This window comes from Macrotis lagotis, chromosome 1, assembly GCF_037893015.1.
Source record: "Macrotis lagotis isolate mMagLag1 chromosome 1, bilby.v1.9.chrom.fasta, whole genome shotgun sequence".
Lineage (NCBI taxonomy): Eukaryota > Metazoa > Chordata > Mammalia > Peramelemorphia > Peramelidae > Macrotis > Macrotis lagotis.
This window is the reverse complement of record NC_133658.1, coordinates 429,850,174-429,873,212: the sequence shown is the minus strand read 5'-3', so window position 1 is coordinate 429,873,212 and position 23,039 is coordinate 429,850,174. Positions and strand designations below refer to the sequence as shown.

The following is a 23,039-nucleotide window of genomic DNA, read 5'->3' as shown; positions in this document are numbered from 1 at the left end:
TTTCCTTTTCACTTCATTGGCCCAAGATTTCTTGGTGATGATACCATTCATTTACAAAGAACTTAAATTTCCACGTCTACAAACTAATCTGATTCACTCAATAAGCTTGTGAGGTACAAAGATGCAAGAAAATAAATATATTCCAGTTACCCCTAACCCCCACCTTTCCCCAACATGAATTATTTTCCTAAAAGGTGACAAAGCCAGGACTTGATTTGGGGGGAGGTAAGGCTCAAGTTGTATCTTCATTGATTCATCCTTCTGATAAAAGGAAAATCTAATTTTAAATCTGACCACAGACACATAACTAGATTTGTGCAAGTCATTTAACCTCTATTTGTATCAGTTTCCTAAATTGTAAAATAGGAAGACTTCTGGCCAAGAAGGCAGAGAGAAGCCAGGTCCTGTGCTAAGGTCTCCTGATCTTCCCTCATAAAACAATATGAAATAAACATCTTAATGGAAGTCCTATCGACAAAACCCAGAAAGAGAAGCTAGAGAAACAACACTTACCTCAAGGTCTGTCTTCAGGGAATGGGGGTGTGGCAAGGACAACCAGTGGGGGAGGGGCAAGAGCAGGACTAATCTGTGATTAACCCCAGGAGCTTTCACTCTGAGAACAACTTTGCTGAGGCAATCACTGAGAAACAACTAGAGAGTGGTGGCTGTGGAACTGACAGCCTGGGACTTACAGGAAGGGCTGGAGAGTAGGTGCCAGCTTCTAGCACTCCCTATTGGCTGAGATATTACATCCAGGGAGAAAAGCCTCCAACACCCCCTACTAGCCACTCAGTGAGCAAAGCCTCCAGCATCCACTACTGACCAGCTAGAGATATTACATTCAGTGAGCAAAGCCTCTAGGGATCTCAATACCAAACCTCTGTGAACCAGCCCCCTCCCCCAATACAAGATCTTTGGAAAATGAAGAAAGGGGGGGACCATAGAAAAATTCCTAGAGGGAAAAGACCCTAATTCAGAGAGACATAGAACCCCTGAGGAGAATATGATTTGGTCTCCAGCACAGAAAGATTTCCTTGAAGAAATCAGGAAGGAGTTTAAAAATCAGTTGGAAAATTTGGGAAAAGAAACCCAAGAGAAAAATTAACACCTTGCAACAAGAAAACAAATCCTTGGAAAATACAATTGGACGAATGCAAAAAGAAAATAATTCTCTCAAAACCTCAAATGAACAAAGGGAAAACTCTTACAAAAATAGAATTGACCAATTGAAAAAGGAGTTGCAAAAGGTAAATGAAGAAAATTCCTCCCTAAAAAAAAAGAATGGAGTCTATGGAAACCAATGGCTTTATGAGACAACAAGAATTGGTTAAACAAAGCCAAAAAATTGAAAAAACAGAAGAAAATGTTAAATGCCTCATTAGCAAAACCACTGACTTCAAGAATAGATCAAGGAAAGATAACCTAAAAATTATTGGTCTCCCTGAAAACACTGAAGAGAATAAAAGCTGGGACTTAATATTACAGAATTTAGTGATGGGAAAACTACTCTGATATCATGGAACCAGAGAGCAAAATAATTAATGTAAAAATGCATTGATCTCCTCTGAAATGGGATCCCAAAATGAAAACACCAAGCAATATTGTAACCAAATTCCAGAACTATTAGATAAAAGAGAAAATCCAGCAAGCAGCCAGAAAGAAAAAATTTAAATACCAAGGAGCCACAGTAAGGATTACACAGGACCTGGCAGCATCAACATTAAGGGACTGAAGGACCTGGAATGCAATATTCTGAAAAGCAAGGGAGCTTCAAATGCAGCCAAGAAGCCAATATCTGGCAAAACTGAGCCTTCTCTTCCAGGGCAAAAGATGGACATTTAATGAAATAGGAGACTTCCAACTTTTCCTGATGAAAAGACCAGAGGTTAATAGAAAATTTGGACTTTAAATAGGAGACTCAAGAGACATATGAAAAGGTTAATTTAAAAAAAGGGGAAGGGGAAGGGGAAAAAAACTGTTATCAAATAAGATGAAACTGGCAAAATCCCTATCTGAAAGACTTTAACAACTCTCGAGAACTGTAACTCTATTAAAGAGAATTTAATTAGCCAGAAGAGATGGATATGCATGACTTATTTGAGAAACTGTTATCCAATAAGAGGAAACTGGATACATCCTTACCTGGGAGAGGGACTCTAATAACTCTCAATAATTGTAATTCTTTCAATTTTATTATAAACCTTTCCTTTAATTTTTGTAATTTCTATTTTGTAATTTAGTTTTGTTACTTTGTTGTTTTTTAAAATTTTATGCTCTGTTCACGTATTTGTCATTTCTCACTTTCACTGAGGTGTTTAAAAATATAAATTTTCCTCACAAAATGGCTTAAACTATATGTCTTAGTATGTTGTCTTTCTCTTGGATAAAATTTTCTATAGTTCATATAACTTATTTTTTAATCTACCAAGTCTTATTTTCTTAGATTCTGTTACTTTTTAATTCTTTCTTTAAGGGTTCTTTATTGCATTGAATTTATTGCATTGAACTCAGTAAATAACATATATAACATTTCTGCTTTTTTCCATTTTTATGAGAAATTTATGCTTCAATACATAGCTAATATTTAATGATGATATATATGGATGAGAATGATATAAATTCCTTTCTAAGAGAACTCATTTTCAGTCTTAGAGAGGCCAGACTTTTTATCATATGTGTGTTTGTAATTCTAAAATACTCCAACTATTCTTTATTTTAGAGATGTGGTTGTAGCAGATTTGCCTTTGCCTTCTAGACATTCCAATTCATTTTCTTATTTTAATTTACAATATTTACTTATATAATAATATCTATTTGCTTTATTAATGCCTCTTTTCTATTTATACTCTCCTTCAAAGTTTTTTAACATTATAATAAGACAGAGGTTCTGCAGTTACAATGGTTATGGTGCATAGACTGGGATCTATAGGATTCTTACTCTGATTTTTCTGTGTATCAAACCTATTCTGTTTTGTGGTCTCATCCCTGGATGAACTTTTTTTTCTTACTGTTATATATTGACAAAAGGACCAATCCTAATCGCCTCTTTATATTTCTGACAATAGTAGGAGTATAGAATTACCCAGCTGAAGAGGAAAACTAGGTACTCTCCCTCTCTGACCCTCATTATGTAGATAGAGTCACTCTTTCCCAATTCTTTTCTTCAAGTGTCACCATGAAGGAGACTTTTCTGTTATCACCTTTCACTCTGTCCTTCAGGCAAGGAAGAATGAAGTTCTTCAACTTGCTTTGAGATGAGAAATAGTGAAGAAGGAAGTTGTCCAAGGCAAGCTTCCTTATTTTTATTACCAAACCTCTCCTCCCATTACCTTGTTGACTCATTTGTATCTAGGGAAATCTAAGAAATTCAGTATAGATTTAGCTTTATCTCAGGCTTGGAGGAATCTAATTTACTATCAATTTTTTAAATCTCGTTTGTTTGTCTCAAGCCCCCAGTTGGTAGGAATCTTTAGTAACTGGAAAGAAAATCTCCTTTACATATAGCTAACCATCACCTTCTTCTCAAATGACTTTGAAGAAATGACTTACATACAGACCAGTAATGGACTGTGTTAAGTTTTATCTCAATACGGGCTTTTAGAACACAGATGGACAGAAATACAAAGTAGACTTTGAAGAAACAGAGATAAGCTTTGGAAGGGACACATGCTTTCCCAGAAGAGACAAATAAACCAGCAAGCTGTTTTGTCTCCTAGTAATCTCACGTTGCTCAACCAACTTTTTTCTTCTTGTGTCACCCTTGATGGGGTGAAGCTCCCATGCTCTCTTGTTCTTCCTCTGGTTATCCCTGTAATAGAAGCTGCTGGGAATTGAAAATGTGACATACCAGGGCAAAAAATGGACATTTAATGAAATAGGAGACTTCCAACTTTTCCTGATGAAAAGACCAGAGCTTAATAGCAAATTTGGACTTCATATAGGAGACTCAAGAAGACACATGAAAAGGTAAAATTTTTTAAAAAAGGAGGGGAAAGGGGAAAAAAACTGTTATCAAATAAGATGAAACTGGCAATATCCCTACCTGGAAGAAAGACTTTAACAACTCTCAAGAATTGTAACTCTATTAGAGAGAGTTTAATTAGTCAGAAGAGACAGATATACATGACTTATTTGCGAAATTGTTATCCAATAAGAGGAAACTGAATATATCCTTACCTGGGAGAAAAACTCTAATAACTCTCAATAATTGTAATTCTAGTAGAGAGAACAGCCAGAAGTGATGGACACTCATGACCTTTCTGTGACTCAGATAGAATTATTTAAAAACAATGCCTCCTTAAAAAGGAGGACAGTAAAGAGATGGGAGGATAGAGGAGCCTTGAATGGGGTAAATCTTACTGCATTAAGAGGTACAAAGGACTTATTGCAATAGAGGGAAAGAAGGGAAGAGGTGAGAACCTCCCAAATCTTGCTCTCATCAGATTGGCTTAAAGTCACCATATACATGCTCATTAACTTAAGAAACTTATCTTACCTTTAAAGTGTTGAAAGGGTAAAAGGGGAGGAGGGAGGAAAAGGGGAGTCAACAGAAGAAAGTGAAGAAAGAAGGGGCAAAGGGAAAAGGGGAAAAAGGGGGAGGGGGTTGGATATAGGAGGGCAAACACACTGAAGGTGACAGAATTCAGAAGCAAAACACTGGGGCATATGAATAAAGGGGGAAAGGGAGGGAAATACAAAGGGAAGATAACATGGAAGGCAATAAAGGGTTGGTAATTATAATTTTGAATGTGAATATAATGAACTCTCCCTTAAAACGTAAGCAAATAGCAGAGTGGATTAAAAAACAGAATCCTACAATATACTGCTTACAAGAAACTCATTTGAAGCATATAGAGTAAAGGTATAAGGTTGGAGCAAAATATTTTTTGCTTCAGATGAAGTGAAAAAAGCAGGGGTAGCAATCCTTATCTCAGGCAAAGCAGCTGCACAAAAAAAAGATATTATTAAAAGAGATAAGGAAACTACATCCTCCTAAAAGGTACTATAAACAATAAAGTAATTTCAATACTAAATATGTACGCAGCCAATGGTATAGCATCCAAATTCTTAGAGCAGAAGTTGAAGGAGTTATGGGAAGATAGAGACAGCAAAACTCTACTAGAGGGAGACCTCAACCTTCCCCTCTCAGATTTAGATAAATCTAACCATAAAATAAACAAGAATGAAGTTAAGGAGATTGTTAGAAGTTAAATAGATTGTTAGAAAACTTAGACATGATAGACTTATGAAGGAAATTGAATGGGGATAGAAAGGAATATACATTTTTTTCTGTAATACATGACACTTACACAAAAATTGACCAGGTACTAGGGCATAAAAATCTAATAATCAATAGTAGAAAGGCAGAAATAGTTAATATATCTTCCTCAGATCACAATGCAATAAAAATCATATGCAATATTGGGCCAGGGAGATATAGAACCAAAACTAACTGGAAACTGAATAGCCTCATTTTAAAGAATGAGTGCATCAAACAACAAATTATAGAAAGAATTAATTATTTTATCCTAGATAATGACAATAAGGAAACAACATACTAAAACCTATGGGATACACTCAAAGTGGCTGTCAGGGGATATATTGAATATTTAAATGCTTATATGAATAAATTAGAGAAAGAGGAAATCAGTGAACTAAATATGCAACTAAAAAAATTAGAGAAAGAACAAATTAAACCCCCCTCAGTTCAATACCAAATTAGAAATTCTAAAAATTAAAGGAGAAATTAATAAAATTGAAAGCAAGAAAACTATTAAACTAATAAATAAAACTAAGAGTTGCTTTTATGAAAAAAAACCAATAAAATTGATAATCCTCTGGTCAATTTGATTTTAAAAAAAGATGAAAACCAACTTGTTAGTATTATAAATGAAAAAAAAGGTGAACTCACCACCAATGAGGAGGAAATTAGAGTAACAATTCTGAATTATTGTGCCCAACTCTATGCCAATAAATTTGATAATCTAAAAGAAAAGGATGAATATTTACAAAAATATAAGTTGCCCAGGTTAAATGAAGAGGAAATTAAATACCTAAATAACCGTATCTCAGAAAAAGAAATTCAACAAGTCATTATTGAACTCCCTACAAAAAAAATTGACAGTGCCCGATACATTCACAAGTGAATTCTATCAAACATTTAAGGAACAACTGGTTCCAATTCTATATAAATTCTTTGGAAATATAGGTGAAGATGGAACTCTGCCTAACTCTTTGTATGACACCAATATGGTGGTGATACCTAAACCAGGAAGAGTTAAAAACAGAGAAAGAAAATTATAGACCTATCTCCCTGATGAATATAGATGCAAAAATCTTAAATAAAATCTTAGCAAAACGACTACAAGAAGTATCGCTAGTATAATACATTATGACCAAGTAGGATTTATCCCAGGAATGCAGGGTTGGTTTAATATTAGGACAACTGTTAGTATAATTAATTATATCAATAGCAAACCTATCAGAAATCATATGATTTGGGGCAGCTAGGTGGCGCAGTGGATAAAGCACCGGCCCTGGAGTCAGGAGTACCTGGGTTCAAATCCGGTCTCAGACACTTAATAATTACGTAGCTATGTGGCCTTGGGCAAGCCACTTAACCCTGTTTGCCTTGCAAAAAAAACACACTAGAGAGCATAGGAATAAATGGATTTTTCCTTAGAATAATAAGTAGTATCTATCTGAAACCATCAATAAGCATTATATGCAATGGGGATAGGCTAGAGAAATTCCCAGTAAGATCAGGGTTGAAATAAGGATGCCCATTATCACCACTACAAGTCAATATCATATTAGAAATGTTAGCTTCAGCAATAAGAGAAGAAAAAGAAATCGAAGGATTTCTGTCAAGGCAGACTCAGAAACTTTTTGAAAACAATTACAAAATACTTCTCACACAAATAAAATCAGACTTAAATAACTGGGCAAATATCAACTGCTCATGGATAGGCCAAGCTAATATAATAAAAATGACAATTCTACCAAAATTAAATGGTTCATTTAATACCCTACCAATCAAAATTCCAAAAAAATACTTTAATGTTAGAAAAAATTGTAAGTAAATTCATATGAAGAAATAAAAAGCCGAGAATCTCCAGAGATTTAATGAAAAAAATGCAAAAGAAGGTGAGTTAGCCCTACCAGATCTAAAATTATATTATAAAGCATCAGTCATCAAAACTGTCTGGTATTGGAAATAGAGTGGTGGACCAGTGGAATAGACTAGGTGCAACAGCAGGAAATTATTATAGTAATCTCCTGTTTGATAAACCCAAAGAGTCCATCTATTGGTATAAAACTCTCTCTTCGATAGAAGCTGTTGAGAAAATTGGAAGTTAGTATGGAAGAAGCTTAGATTAAACCAACACCTCACACCCTATGCCAAGATCCAAATGGAAACAGGATTTAGACATAAAAAAACAATATTATAAGCAAACTAGAAGATCAAGGGGTGGTTTACTTGTCAGATCTATGGAAAGGAAAGAGTTTATGACCAAAGAAGAGATAGAGAACATCATTCAAAACAAACTAGATAATTTTGACTACATTAAATTAAAAAGCTTTTGCACAGACAAAACCATTGTAACCAATATCAAAAGAAATGTAGTAAATTGGGTAACAATTTTTATCTCTTAAATATACAGAGAATTGAGTCATATGTTTTTTAAAAAAGACAAGCCTTTCCCCAATTGACAAATGGTTCATAGGATATGCAAAGGCAATTTACAGATGAGGAAATCAAAGCAATCCATAGTCATATGAAAAATTGCTCTAAATCACTACTTATTAGAGAAATCAAAATTAAAACATCTCTGAGGTACCACCTCACACACCTCTCAGATTTGCCAATATGACCAGAAAGGACAATGATCAATGTTGGAAGGGATGTGGGCAATCTAGGACACTAATACATTGTTGGTGGAGCTGTGAATTCATCCAACCTTTCTGGAGAGCAATTTTGAATTATGCCCAAAAGGCAACAAAAATGTACATACCCTTTGATCAAGCAATACCACTACTGGGTCTATACACTGAAGAGATTATGAAAAAGGGTAAAAGCATCACCTGTACAAAAATGTTCATAGCAGCTCTCTTTGTGGTGGCAAAGAAATGGAAACTGAGGGAATACCCATCAATTGAGTAATGGCTTAACAAACTGTGTTATATGTATATGATGGAACACTATTGTTCTATTAGAAACCAAGAGGGATGGGAATTTAGGGAAGCCTGGAGGGATTTGCATGAACTGATGCTGAGTGAGATAAGCAGAATCAGAATAACATTGTACATACACCCTAACAGCAACATGAAAGTGTTGATCAACCTTAATGGACTTGTTCATACCAACAGGGCAATAATCAGGCACAATTTTGGGATATCTGTGATGGAGAATGCCATCTGTATCCTGAGAAAGAATTGCAGAATTTTAACAAAGATCAAAAGCTTTCTATGTACCTTTAATTTATTTTTTAATTGTCTTATTATGTAATTCTGCTATATCTCATACTATATGTTTCTTCCTTAAAGATATCATTTCTCTCTCATCACATTCAACTTAGATCAGTGCATACTATGGGAATGATGTAAAGACTAACAAACTGCCTTCTGTAGGGGGTGGGGGGAGGGAAGCAAGTTTGGGGCAAAATTTGTAAAACTGAAATAAATAAAACCTTTCTAAAACTAAAAAAAAATTGTAAAATGGGAATAACAATAGCACCTACCTTGCAAGGTGCTAAGAAAGTCAAATGAGATGTTTGTGAAAAGCACTTAGTAGAGGCTATAGAAATACTTATTCCTTTCCTTTCCTGGTCATCTTAGAGTATAAAAAGGCCCATCTATAAAGGAGCCCTTCAAATTTCATGGATGTCCAGAGACTAATCTCTATACCATAAAGTGCCCTATTGACTGGATTCATTTGCAAAGAGAGATCGTAGGGTAGCATCTTCCAAAAATAAAAGTTACTATATCCTTGTTGTATATCCTCACATGTTTGTTGTTGTTCACTTGTTTCATTCATGTTCAATTCTTCATGACCCTATTTGGGTTTTGTTTTTGTTTTTTACAAAGATATTGGAGTGGCTTGCCATTTCCTTTTCCAACTCATTTTACAGATGAGGAAACTGAGGAAAACACTGTTAAGTGACTTGCCAAGGGTGACACATAACTGGTAAGTGTCTAAGACCAGATTTGAAATGAAGTTTTCTTGATTTTAAGACTTGTATTTTATCTATAAAGAATCAGAGGAAATTGTCAAAGTAAGCAGCAAAAATGGACTACGTTTCCCTAACTTAAGCATCCCTCTTAGAAATTAATGAAAAGCATTTTTTGTATTTAAGGAATAACTTGGAACAAGACTGGAGAGGACCCTGGATCAAGGCTTGGGTTTGAATCTTGGTTTTGTTGCACCAAACCTCTGTGACCTAGGATAAATCACTAATCCTCCTGAGATTTGTTTCCTACAAAATGGTAACTGTAAGGGAGGAAGAGGGGAAATCAACCAAATTACTCTCACTTCACCTAAAGGAAGTGATAAAAGGTTACCCTGCTTATGCTTGAACCAGGTGGGAACACTTTTCAATTGAATCAAATCCATATTAGGCTTCCCAATTAAGTGGGAAAAGGTCTAGGTCAATTTAGATGTCTCCTATGAATCTTTGTGGAATGATGTTGCCCGGGAATGTAAAGACTAAGATAGTTGATTACGGAATCTTTAAAAAATAGTAAATCACTTAAAAACTGAGAGACAGAGTTTTGGTAGAAAACCAGAAAAGAATCACCTAGCTATATCTCTGAGAAGCCTCAGAGTCTTGGTGGAGGAGCCAGGGTGAGAGGAGAGTACTTCACATCTATACTATATTTCCTACCCACCTTTGGCTGGAAAATCTTTTGTGCCTCAAAGGCTTTGGAAAATTTTTTGTAACATTCCTCCATATTTTCCTTGGGACTGCAGCATTTGGTAATAATAACTTCATCACAGATACACAAGTTCATAGCTCTATAACAAAGAAGTTTCACTGTAACTAAGGATAAATTCTTTTAACACACCCATGAAAGGGAGAAAAGGACTTCCAATATCCAGAAATACATGTATTCTAAGTTTAAGCCCACTTTTCCCTGGATTTCATATACATGGGTGGGAGAAATATTTTGTAAGAACTATTATTACTACAAATAATTATCATGCTTTACATAATTATAATTTCAAATAGTGAGAATTCACTATTTGAATTAATTGGGACCTAGCCATATATATCTTGACTTTCTTAGCACCTTGCAAGGTAGGTGCTATTGACAACTAAACTCATTCTTAACTTATCATTTTGGTGAAGAAGAAACTGTATTAGAAAAATCACCATCCTGACCCTCCTCTCCTCATGGCTATTCCCAGAGCCCTGTGGAAATGTAAATGATAGAAGCCACCTTGCTCTAAAAATGATTTACTGACCATAATCCTTGCTTTGCCTACCTCCCATATTTGTTGACTTGGAAGTGTTTTTGTAAAAACTTATGGGGAACTATAGAAATGGGAATACTAATGTATTAAGCAGTAAGTTTAGACAGCTTACCTTTCCTCAAAATGTTCCACCAACTCTTCCTTAAATTTTTCTATTACATATAATGTACAAGGAAAAAGTCGATTTTTTGTTTTTGTGTTACAAAACCATTCTTGGCATCCTTCTTTAGGTTGTTAAGGAATACTTGGCACTGAGGTAGCAGCAGGATTTTTATGTCTCTGCCAGCTCCTGTTGGACATTTGTTTGGTTTATTTGTCAGTTGCAAACTTGATGAGTGTTGGGGGGGTTTGGGCCCAAAACTATGGTCATACCACTGTAAGGGGCTCCCTGAGAGGAAACCCCTTTGATCAGTGCAGCCTTGCAACTATTCTACAATTCATAGTCTTGGGGAACCACCTACCACTTGCCCAGAGTAACCTATGTGTGGCAAAGGGTTTATTTTATTTTTTTCCTAAAGTTTTCTTCTTTAAGTCTCTCCATAAATAAAGGTAACCAAATGTGCAGTCTTTTCAGTTCTCTTGTGGGATTTTCTCATTTTTCCTGGCATCCTCAAAAAGCTGTTAGAGTCTGGTTTAGGATATGAACAATAAGGAACTTCCCACAGGAGAATAGTAAAAGGGGATTTCATAGTGGTTGTCTTTTACTTCTGTCCTTGACCTGGAGAAGGAGGGGATATTTCTGCTTCATTACTTCTCCAGGCCACACTTTCTCTGAACTCCTACAGCACTTATTTATCTGCTGATTTCCCACCCACCTACAGCAACAACTGTGAAGCTAGACCTCAGGAAATACAAGATTAATGATCTTTACTAAGAGAAGTCTAAAAAGATCCCACAAGAAAGATTTGGGGAACTTTCAGGTCAAGTCAGTTCAATTCAACAAGCATTTATTCAATGTTTATGTGCCTGAAACCATGTCAGGCACTGACGATACAATGACAAAAATGAATATGGATCTTCCCCCTAGAAAATGACATTCTGCTAGGAGAAATAACATTCATATAGATAGGAAAAATGGAAAATATAAATGTGTAACAGAGAGCTCAAAGCCCCTTTAAACTTCAGCTATAACTATATATATATATATATATAAATAATTTATATATATACATATATTATATATCACACACATACATATATACATATATACATATATACATATATACATATATATATATTTATATGAAAGGTGAAGAAAGAGGCTAGGCTGGTAAAAGGGAAGATGATTGACCTCTTAACTGAAGCCTAGAGTTGAGAAATTAACAAAATCTGCACCCTAGAACTATTAGGTAGTTAATGGATAGTATATGGATTAAAAATGGGAGTAATGAATATTTCAGAGCTTAAAATCAGGGGGCATGGGTCTTAAAGACTCACCACCTTTGGCAGAATTCTTAACCTGCTGTAAATTTGAGTTATTGGGTTTTAAAAAAAATAATCATTTTGAGAATTGTATTTCAACCTAATTGGTTTCTTTTTGTAATCCTATGAATTTTATTTTATGCATTTAAAAAATCTTGTGGGGCAGCTAAGTGACATAGTGGATGGGGCAAGTAGGTAGCACAGTGGATAGTGGAGTCAGAAAAATCTAAATTCAAATGTGATCTCAGATACTCACTAGCTTTGTAACCCCTGAAAAGGTCCTAGGGACTCCCTAAGAACATACTTTGAGAAGGAGCAAGGACTCTAACAAACAGAACATTAGCAAATTTACTTCAAAGAAAAGAGATTTGAGGGTATTAATTAGATTTGAGGGTATTAACCTCTCCCCCCCCCAAAAAAAAGAGTTTGGTACTTGAGGCTGCTGAAGATGAAATGCTTTCTGCTCCTTACTCTAGAAGAGAAGAGATAGGCCAGGCAATAAAGGTTTAAAAAAAGAAGGTAAAGGTATTTTCCCCATCCCCTGCCTTTGTGCTCTGACTGGTCTTTTTGCTGAACCTCAACCCAAGGGAGTGATGATTTTTCTAAAACAGCTATAAACATAAACAAAAACAAAAACCTGGCTTTTGAACTGAAAGCACAAAGCAGAACCCATTCTTCTTTGGAGAAGAGATAACCAGAGACGAGCTGAATCTCTCTAGTCACTTAACCAGTGGGATTAGTGGGCTGCTAGGTGGCACAGTGGATACTGGAGTCAGGAAAATCTGAGTTCAAATGCAACCTCAGATATTTCCTAGCTTTGTGACCTTGGGCTAGTCATTTAACCTCTCTTTGACTCCATTTTTCCATCCCATGTCCCGTCCCCAAAATAGGGATAATAATGACACCTACCTCACAGGATTGTTAGAATCAAATGAGATAGTTATTAATGTAATCTATTATTATTATTATTAACTGTGTGATCCAAGGCAATTCATTTAACATCTGTTTGCCTCAGTTTCCTCAATTGTGAAATAATAATAGTACCTACATCACAAACACACACACACACACACACACACACATATCTCACCTCCAATACCCAGAAGAGCATTGACTTTGGAATCAGAGGACCCAGATTCTTCTCCTGCTTCTGTCACTTGCTCCCTATATGACTTTGGGCAAGTTATTTAATTCTCTGGGTCTCAGTTTCTTCATTTATAAAACAAGCATTTAGACAAGACAACTAACCCAGGGAAGAGAATTCAGTGCAAGCCGCATAATGTGATTACCAGAAGACCAGAGTGGCAGGGCAGCATGGGAAGCATGTGTTATTATTTGCATGTCCCCATATGTTCATTCTTTCCACTGATGGTGAGTATGTTTGGAAAACAGTATAGACTTACTCACTAACTTTCTTACTGTGGTATTTCTTAAGTGTTTTTGCTTTGAACTGGTTGTCTTTTGGCAATTTAAGGTAAACACATCAGTGGAATCATGATTTAAGGTTTTGGAGGATGTGGATTCACAAAGAACCATTTCTTTAGGACCTGCTTTGAAAGTGAGGGTTCCCCCAGGTACCATATATACAAAGCAACTATAAATTCATTCCAATGGAGAAGGAGGAGGAGGGGTTAACTAGGTATTTCTTCAGGTGGGAAGTGGGAAGAATCAGAAGGGAGGAGTCATATAAAAATTAATCTATAAAACAAAGTAGAAGTCAGATTATGAAGGACTTTAAATTCCAAACACTCATCAGAATCTTTGGGGATAATGGAGCAGCAATATAAAAGGAATAGTGTGACTGGGTCTATACCCTGAAGAGATGATGAAAAAGGGTAAAAACATCACTTGTACAAAAATGTTCATAGGCAAAGAATTGGAAATCAAGTAAATGTCCTTCAATTGGGGAATGGTTTAGCAAACTGTGGTATTTGTATGTCATGGAACACTATTTGTTCTATTAGAAACCAGGAGGGATGGGAATTCAGGGAAGCCTGGAGGGATTTGCATGAACTGATGCTGAGTGAGATGAGCAGAACCAGAAAAACACTGTACACCCTAACAGCAACATAGGGGTGATGTTCAACCTTGAAGGACTTGCTCATTCCATCAGTGTAACAATTAGGGACAATTTGGGGCTGTCCGCAATGGAGAATATCATCTGTATCCAGAGAAAGAATTGTGGAGTTTGAACAAAGACCAAGGACTATTACCTTTAATTTAGGAAAAAAACTGGTATCTTATTGTCTGATCTTGCTATCTCTTATACTTTATGTTTCTTCCATAAGGATATGACTTCTGTCTCATCACATTCAATTTGGATCAATGTATACTACATAAACAATGTAAAGACTGACAAATTGCCTTCTGTGGGGGGGGGGAGGGAAGTAAGATTAGAGGGAAAATTTTAAAACTCAAAATAAATAAAATCTTTTTTAAAAAAAGGAATAGTGTGACCTTTTGTGACTGGAATGGGAAATATAGAGAAATTGAAGGGTTCTTTAAGAGCATACAATGCGGGGTGGCTAGGTGGCTCAATGGATAAAGCACTGGCCCTGGAGTCAGGAGTACCTGGGTTCAAATCCGGTCTCAGATACTTAATAATGACCTAGCTGTGTGGCCTTGGGCAAGCCACTTAACCCCGTTTGCCTTGCAAAAACCTAAAAAACAACAAAAAAAGAGCATACAATGCCTTCATCTTACAGGTGAGCTGAAAGGACTTAGGATCATGCAGGGAGGTATATTGGAGAGTTGGGATTTGAATACATATCCTATGATTCTAGTTTCAGTGATCTTCTACTACATAGCATATCAATTCCATAGAACCTACTTTGTTTGTTTCAACTTAGACAATTCTTAATGGAATAAAAAAAATCAAAGAATCTTTAATCATCTATAAAGATCAGAGAATCAGAAGTTTAGAAGGGACTTCAGTAGAAGTGAGTAGCTAGACTAGAAAGAATGAAGGATGGTACAACACAATAATTCAGAAATACCTTTATGTACAGAAATACCTTGGACTGACTCCATGCTAGGACAAACTTGTGACTTTTCTTTTTGGCACCTTGAGACACCCATTAATTGATCTAAGACAGAACTTCTTAGAGTGGGACAAAGTCTAAAGAAGTCTTTTCCATGTGGAACCTCTGTTTAAATTGGGCCATGGACTATAGAATATATGCATTATTTTAGGAGGTCTATCATAAAAATCTCTCTGGCTCATGTCCCTCTTGACTCTGGAAAGCACCCTATAAAAACCAATAGCTCACTTCCCCTTCTAGGAAAAACCTAGTAATTTTAGTTATCTGGCTCCTTTTGTTCTCTTCATAAAGAATCCTTGGCTTCCTGTAAGCACTCAGGCTAATAAAATATCAAAAATTCAAAAGGTTTTGTTTTTCAAAACAAAAATACAATGATGGATAGAGACAGCAGTGGACAAGTAAGAAACAGATGGGCATTGGGCTACTCTGTGCTGTGTTGAGGGAAAGTAATAAAAAAAATGGGCAAAGGTGATCCTAAGAAACTGAGAGGGAAAATGTCTTCAAATGTCTTCTTTGTGCAAACCTGCTGAGAAGAATACAAAAAGAAGCACCCTGATGTTTCTGTAAACTTCTCAGAATTTTCTAAAAGCTGCTCAGAAAGGTGGAAGACAGTGTTGCTAATAAGAAAGGAAAAATTGAGGACATGGCAAAAGCTGATAAGGTTCTTAGGAAAGAGAAATGAAAACCCATATACTACTTAAATGAGAAACAAAAAAAAAAGCTTAAGGATTCCAATGTGCTGAAGAAACCTCCTTCAGCATTTTTCTTATTCTGTTCTTAGTATCATCCAAAAATCAAAGGGAGAATCCTGTTCTTTCTATTGAAGATATGGCAAAAAAAAATTTTTAATTGGGAGAAATGTGGAATAATACTGCTGTAGATGACAAAAAATCTTATGAAAAGAAGGCAGCTTAAACTGAAGGAAAAATAGGAAAAGGTTATTGTTGCATACCAGGCAAAAGGAAAAAAGTGGGTTTAAAAGAAAGAAGAAAAAAGGAGGAAGAAGATAAGTAAAATGAAGATGAAGAGTAACATGAAGAAGATGATAATGATGATGATGATGATGATGAATAAGTTGATTCTAGAGCAGTTTTTTCCTAATCTATAAAGCATTTAACCCCCCCTGTACACAACTCACTCCTTTTAAAGAAGACAAAAATTGAAATACAAGACTGTGTAAGGTTTATTTTTAGAGTTAATACACTACCAAATGTTTCTTTAGATAGTCCTGTCCTTTACTGGCATTTTCAAAAGCCATTAAACCTTGCCTGGTACAGTATGGGAGTTGTAAATTGGCATGGAAATTTAAAGCAGATTCTTGTTGGTGCCCAGCACCAATTAGTTACATATGGGGATGAAGTTCATTTTCATCTGCAGTCATCTTTAATGCAACATATGAAATAATTGTTCTGTTAACTGAATACCACTCTATAACTACAACAAAAAATGCAGCTGTTTTGTTGATATTCTGAATATTTCTAAAAAACTACAATTTTAATTTTTAAAAATATAGTAAAGAGGGGCAACTAGGTGGCACAGTGGATAAAGTACTGGCCCTGGAGTCAGGAGTACCTGGGTTCAAATCTGATCTCAGACACTTAATAATTACCTAGCTGTGTGGCCTTGGGAAAGCCACTTAACCCCATTTGCCTTGCAAAAACCCCCTAAAAAAAAAAATATATATATATATATATATATATATAGTAAAGACTCATAACTACACTGATAGATGATCAGGAAAAACTTTTCACCATACACATAGGGAAAGAAAATAGGAGCACTAGTCATTTCTTCTCTTTAGACCCATGCAGTCCATATTATATACAGTACCAATGAAGGATAAGGTCTGGCTTGTTCCTCACTATATATAGTTCACTATTTTATTGATCATCTGTCTCTTCATGAAGCTCTAATTCCTTTACTTCTTTTTCACATCAAAACTCCAAAGCTTTGATGTTACAGCTACCTTTCTGGCCTTCTCTCACCTCTAAGTGAGCTTAGTGAGCTCATTCTCTTTGTATCTTTCTTATTTCAATGTCACAGGTGTCAACTACTCAGTGCATGGGATTCCTGGAGGAGTCATGTATGAGGACAGGGCATCCTTTAGGTCTCTCTGTTGAGCTTGGTAAATAAGAAATAACCAGGAGAACCTTCAATTTGATGATCTCCCAATCAATCCCACGAAATAGACAAAACATTATCTAAGCATTTATAATCACTTTGCTAAATATCATGGACCTTTGCTTTAAGGGACACCTCCCATGGAGCTAGACATGAGCCCTAGCCCAGTGCTAAAAGGACATGGTAAACTTTTCTGATTTGTTTCCAATGGCTGAGGATACCTCCTGATGATTAGTTGACCAAGGATCAGGAGAATGGACTGTTTGGGGAGGAATCACATCCCCCCCCTCTATGAGCCCAGTCTCTTTAGTTCTCTGACAAGTGTTCTCTCTGCCTCTGGACAACCTGATCAGAATTCAGCAAAGTTGTGGAGAAGGAATTTCTCTGTCCTACTCTCTCCAGGAGCAGTAATGGCATTTTACAGCAGAAGCAACTAGCAAAGATGCCCAGGCAAAGATGCCCTGAGATTATTCTTGTACCTCTCAATTCTTAACTGCCTTCTGACTTTCTGTTGCCTTTTATGAGCATGGGTCATATCAAATTTCATTTTAGCACTTTCCCTGAAGTTTTTACTCCAGGATGGGGAACAGTACCAGTGAGAGAAAGAGCGAAATCCCTCTCAGGGCAGATTCCCAGGATCCATCCAAAGTCCATTTTAGCCCAAAGTCCATTGGAAGGTTTGACTATGGCCACATCTTCAGAGATTCCAAAACATACATGAATAGGTTGCCAAACATCAGACTAAAGCCTATAATGTTCATTCCTGGTGGCATATAGGCATTTACTAAAAAGTAGTTGTGATTAAAATTGGGCAACCAAGGCATTCTTCCAAGGCAAGAAAAATTAAGGGATACTGACCACACTTAACACTCCCTCAGTGAGGAGAATGAGCTGAGCTTATATAAGGGAAACAGTCTCTTTAAGGTCCTTTTCCTAAGGAATATAATGAAGAAAGGACAGGAAATGTGTTTTTGTACAAAGGAAGAGATTTATATTGATTAGAAACAGTCTCTTCAAGGCTCTTTTCATAAGCAATTTAATGATAAAAGGATAGAAAATGTGTTTTGTGCAAAGGGAGAAATTTATATTGATTGTCAAATGATGTAAGATATTGCTACTGCTGTGGATGATCTCTAAGAGGAATAGAAAAAACTTTTTAATATAGACTGATGTGCTTGTATATGAAACACAACTTTCAGATGAGATTTAAACAGTTTTAGGAAGAAAATGATTGGCAGTATGAATGTGAAGACTTAGATATCATTACCAGTGATGTGAAGCACTTGTGTAGTAATGTATGGAAAGATCCTTTATTTATTAAAAACTAGAGAAATGTGATTAAAAAGTATTAATTTCAAAGGCAGTGAAGAGACAAAACTACTATATTGGATACTTCAGAACTATAAAACATGATGGGTACCTTGGCTAATATGTATATATGTGTTTCATCACAAAAGAGGATAATAAAAAATAAGAAAATGGGAAATCAGAAAATTTGGAGTCTACAGTATGACTTTATAGGGGAAATTTGGAGAGTTGTGGCTTTTAGTGAATAGTTAGTTATTGAGAACCAGGGAGCTATCATCTAAACCACTGAACAAGAAACGGAAGCAACAGCAGCAGAAGAAGAGGGAATAAAGACACAGCAGGGGGCTCTATCTGAACAGTGATGGTCAGAAGCACTCGGTTATTAGAAGACTTCAGTCGAGTGGTTCCTGATTCATCAGAAGGAGATCTGACTTTTTTGGCCAGGAGAACTAGTGAGAGCTGTTGCTTATTAATGCCAATTAGAAAGGTAGGGCTTTTTACAAGGGCTTCTTGCTGTCTGCTGCCATCTCTAGGTTGAGAAGGAAAAGCAGAGAGGGCTTTGAAGTTGCTTTGGTATCCTAGTGAGGGGAGCTATTCTAAGGGGGAGCTTCAGTCTGATTGGATAGTGCAGATGAAGAGATCTTTGGCTAGACTGGACTCTGTAGGCCATAAGAGAGTCAATTTAATGAGTCGATTTCAATCCACATTAAGAGCTAACTCTTTCTAAATGTCCTTTAGAAGGTAATGGCTAATTGAAAGAACTCATAAAGATTGTGTTCCAAGAAGAGAATTTCTCTGTTGAAGAATGACGAAGAGCAAAAGTCAAGCAGCTTTCCTACTGCATGGGTATTCTGAGTGGACCTATAATATTGAAGTCGGCAATCTGGAGTTGTGAATTACCCTAAACTTGTGAATTTTCTTTTCTCCTAATGTGTTTCTCTGCCAGAATCCTATAAATATGTGCTTACTCTTTGCTATTATATTGGTAGGATAGTTTAATCTGGATTTATATGATTTTTCAGTATGTGTTTATGAAGTATGTATTTGCTTTAATATGTTAGTACTAATAATATTTAGTTTGCCTTATTGTTAAGTAAATGGTTATTTTTAAGATCCAAAAATGTCATTAAAGTGAATGGTGGGCCTGTTTCTATTTGAGGTTGACACCACAGATTTTGTGAATGTTACCTCCTATTAGTTATAATATTTAACTTTAAAAAAGTGCTTCATGTTCATTCTATCAAACTGCTTAGGTGTATTTATCCCTAGTCCACCCCGTAAAGTATAATGAAAAAGTTCTGACTGGAAAGTTCAAGAGAGACCAGTGACAGGCTTCTAGATTTCTTAGATTTTCTGAGCATCTGCTTGAGTAGCATCATCTCAAAATCTTGACCCTATTCAAGATATATTCTAGAAGACCATGTGCCAACTGTCTCCTAACACTTTGAGCAATGCTGGTGTCCTTTCGCTACTGTTTGGGTGGGTCTGTGCCTATCCCATGAAGAACTTGGACATTATCCAAAATCTTCTGATCCATCTCAGAAACAGGAAATCCCATGCCTATCAGCCGTGTGTGTGTGTGTGTGTGTGTGTGTGTGTGTGTGTGTGTGTGTGTGTGTGTGTATGTGTGTGTGTGTGTGTGTGTGTGTGTCTGGTATTCTTCATGTTAGCATCTAGTCAATAGTACTTTCTTTTTCACACATTGGAATCACTTTCATCATATCGCCTAGCCTACTCAATTAATTCAATTGACTCTTGTCCCATATATATATATATATATATATATATATATATATATATATATATGATTGAATAGAAAACTCTTTGTTTGAAATTCAGAGCCCTTTATAACAACCTATCTTACCCTTTCCAGGTCCTTACATCTTATATCCCTTATCCCCTTGCTCTTCAATTCAATGACCCTAGTTTTTCTGTATCTCAAATAAAATATTCCATCTCTCCACTCTGGACATTTTCACTGTCCATTCCCACATGCATGGAATGCTTTCCTTTCTCATTTCTACCTTTTGGCTTCCTTCAAGTCTCAACTAAAATTCCAACATCTACTGGAAACTTTTTGTAATGTCTCTTAGAAGAATTTGTCTAGAGGCAGCTAGATGACTTAGAGGATAGAGTGCTGAACTTGGAGTCAGGAAGTCCCAAATTCAACTCTAGCCTCAGATACTAGCTATATGACCCTGAGCAAGTCACTTAACCTTTATCTGCTTCAGTTTACTCAACTTTAAAATAGGAATAATAGCAGCTATCTCTGAGGTTCTTGTGAGGACTAAAATATAATATTTGTAAAGCACTTAATTCAGGGACTGGCATATGATAATCATTTAATAGGTGCTTATTAGGAAAACCTTTGATTTTTTTCTTCTTATTATATTGCCTTTCTGTGATGCTCTTGAGATTTCATAGTTACCAATGGAGTAAAACAAGGTTGTGTCCTTGCTCCCATACTTTTTAGCATGGTATTTTCAGCCAGGTTACCAAATGCCGTCACTGAGAATTAACATGGCTTCAGGATCAGCTACCACACTGATGGCAAATTCTTTAACTTGAAAAGGCTACAAGCTGAGACCAAAGTGATCTCCATGCAGCCTCTGAAGGTGAGATACAACAAAGTATGGATTGCTTCTCTGTTGCTTGGGCTCATTTTTATCCAACAATTAACAAGAGAACACAGGTGCTCCCTCAGTCAGCACCACACTATCCATATGTGGAACCATCAATTACAGCAAATGGAGAAGTTTTGAGCACTGTGGACAAGTTCACCTTTCCAAGGAGGTACACATTGACAATGAGGTTGACACTTGCATTGCCAGAGATAGCTCAGTGTTTGGAAGGCTCCAAAAGAAAGTGTGGGAGAGAAGAGGTATTAGACTGACCACCAAACTGAAAGTCTACAGAACCATTGTGCTGACCTCATTGTTATGTGCCTGTGAAACCTGGACAGTCCACCAGTGCCATGTCAGGAAACTGAATCACTTCCATTTAAGTTATCTTAGGAAGATTCTGAAGATCACCTGGCAGGAGAAGATACCAGACACTGAGGTTTTTTCTCAAGCTAAACTGCCAAGCATTCCAGCATTACTACAGAGAGTGCAACTATGTTGGATTGGACATGTTAGAATGCCAGGTGCATGCTTGCCAAAAAGAACTATTTTATGGAAAACTTACATGGGGCAAACACTCACAAGGGGGTCAGAAGAAGTGATATTGAGACACCCTGAAAATCTCATTGAAGAACTTTAGAATTGATTGTACTGGCACAGGACTGCCCAGCATGGTGTGCCCTCATCAGTGAGGGTGCTGTGCTCTATGAGGGAGGCATAATTGAAGCAGCTCAAAGGAATTGTGACATCCATAAGTTTAGAGTGAGCACTCAAGGTGTTCATATGGACTATTTGCGTCCAACCTGTGGTAGAACATTCTGAGCTCTCATTGGTTTGATCAGTCACAGTCGGACACACAGTAATTTATCTTAAACATAGTGATGTCATTTGTCTTCTTTGATAACAAAGGACAAGAACCAAAAAATTTCTAATGTATTCTATATGATCTTTTTTTGTATGGAGTTGTTTACATGCTGTTTCCCCATTAGACTGGGAACTCTTTTTTCCTTTTTTTTTTTTGTTGGTATCCTCAGGACTTAGCACAGTATCTGGCACATGGCAGACACTTAAATGCTTATTAATTGACTGATTATTATAAATATTTGCCGACCCTAGGGGGCCAGTAGAATCTGATTCATCTTAGATCAAGGTATCCAAAATCATCAGGGAGAACACAGCTTTCATAGTCATCAAGTGAGATGTTGGTGGCAGTACTAATTACCTTTTTCATCTCATGTAGAATCAGTTACTATTTTCTCTAGTATTCCAGAATTAGAGGCCACATTTCTGCATTGATGTATTTTCTGTGTGTTCATTTCTATTAGCAAGTTCACAATGTAAACATGCTCATCATGCAAGTGGCCCATATGCAATTCACCTTGATCACAAAACATGAGGATGATTGGCATGAAACTCTAAAATGTATTTAATCAATGCCATGGTCTCAAGAACAACCCAGACTTTTAGCTTGCCCTCTGTAAAATTACTCTCTCAGGACTAAGCAAGCAATATGGGTCCCCTAGGGTTGCAGGGTACACTGCAGTTTGAAGTGACTTTTTTCTTTTCTGTTACCAAGAGTTTGAACTCCTACTGTTAGGAACCTGTGGTAGTCCCCATCTCCACTTAATTACTTAGCATCAGTTTGCTTTCTCAAAAGGATATTTTACTTCAAAGATACAGCAAGAACAAAACATGTCCCTTATTAACTTGGCCACACTTTCTCCTAAGTCAATTCTGTTTCTAGGGGGAAGTAAGCTCAAAAACTAAGTTCCTCTATAGCAGTCTTCCCACTGAGTTCACATCCAAAGATCATTTCATTACTCAATAAGTCCTGGTGACTGGAATCCTAAAAGTCATTCCACATTCCTCAAAGCATGAATGCTGGCTGGATGCTGAACCCAGTTTGGACTCCCAGATTCCAAAAACTCCTTTTCCAGCCCCCGTTAAAACTCCCTTAACCCAGAATGAAAAAGGACAAATGAGAAGGAGATAAAGACTTAGGTCTGTGGAATAGGCCCATATGGTATCAGAGCCTAGAAGACTCCAAAGCCT

The 23,039-nt window shown here is 36.5% G+C and overlaps 1 pseudogene; it reads left to right on the top strand.

The window, feature by feature from the left end:
• Positions 1 to 15,395: 15,395 nt before the first annotated feature.
• LOC141518758 (high mobility group protein B1 pseudogene) lies at positions 15,396 to 16,011 on the top strand (annotated as a pseudogene).
• Positions 16,012 to 23,039: the final 7,028 nt, after the last annotated feature.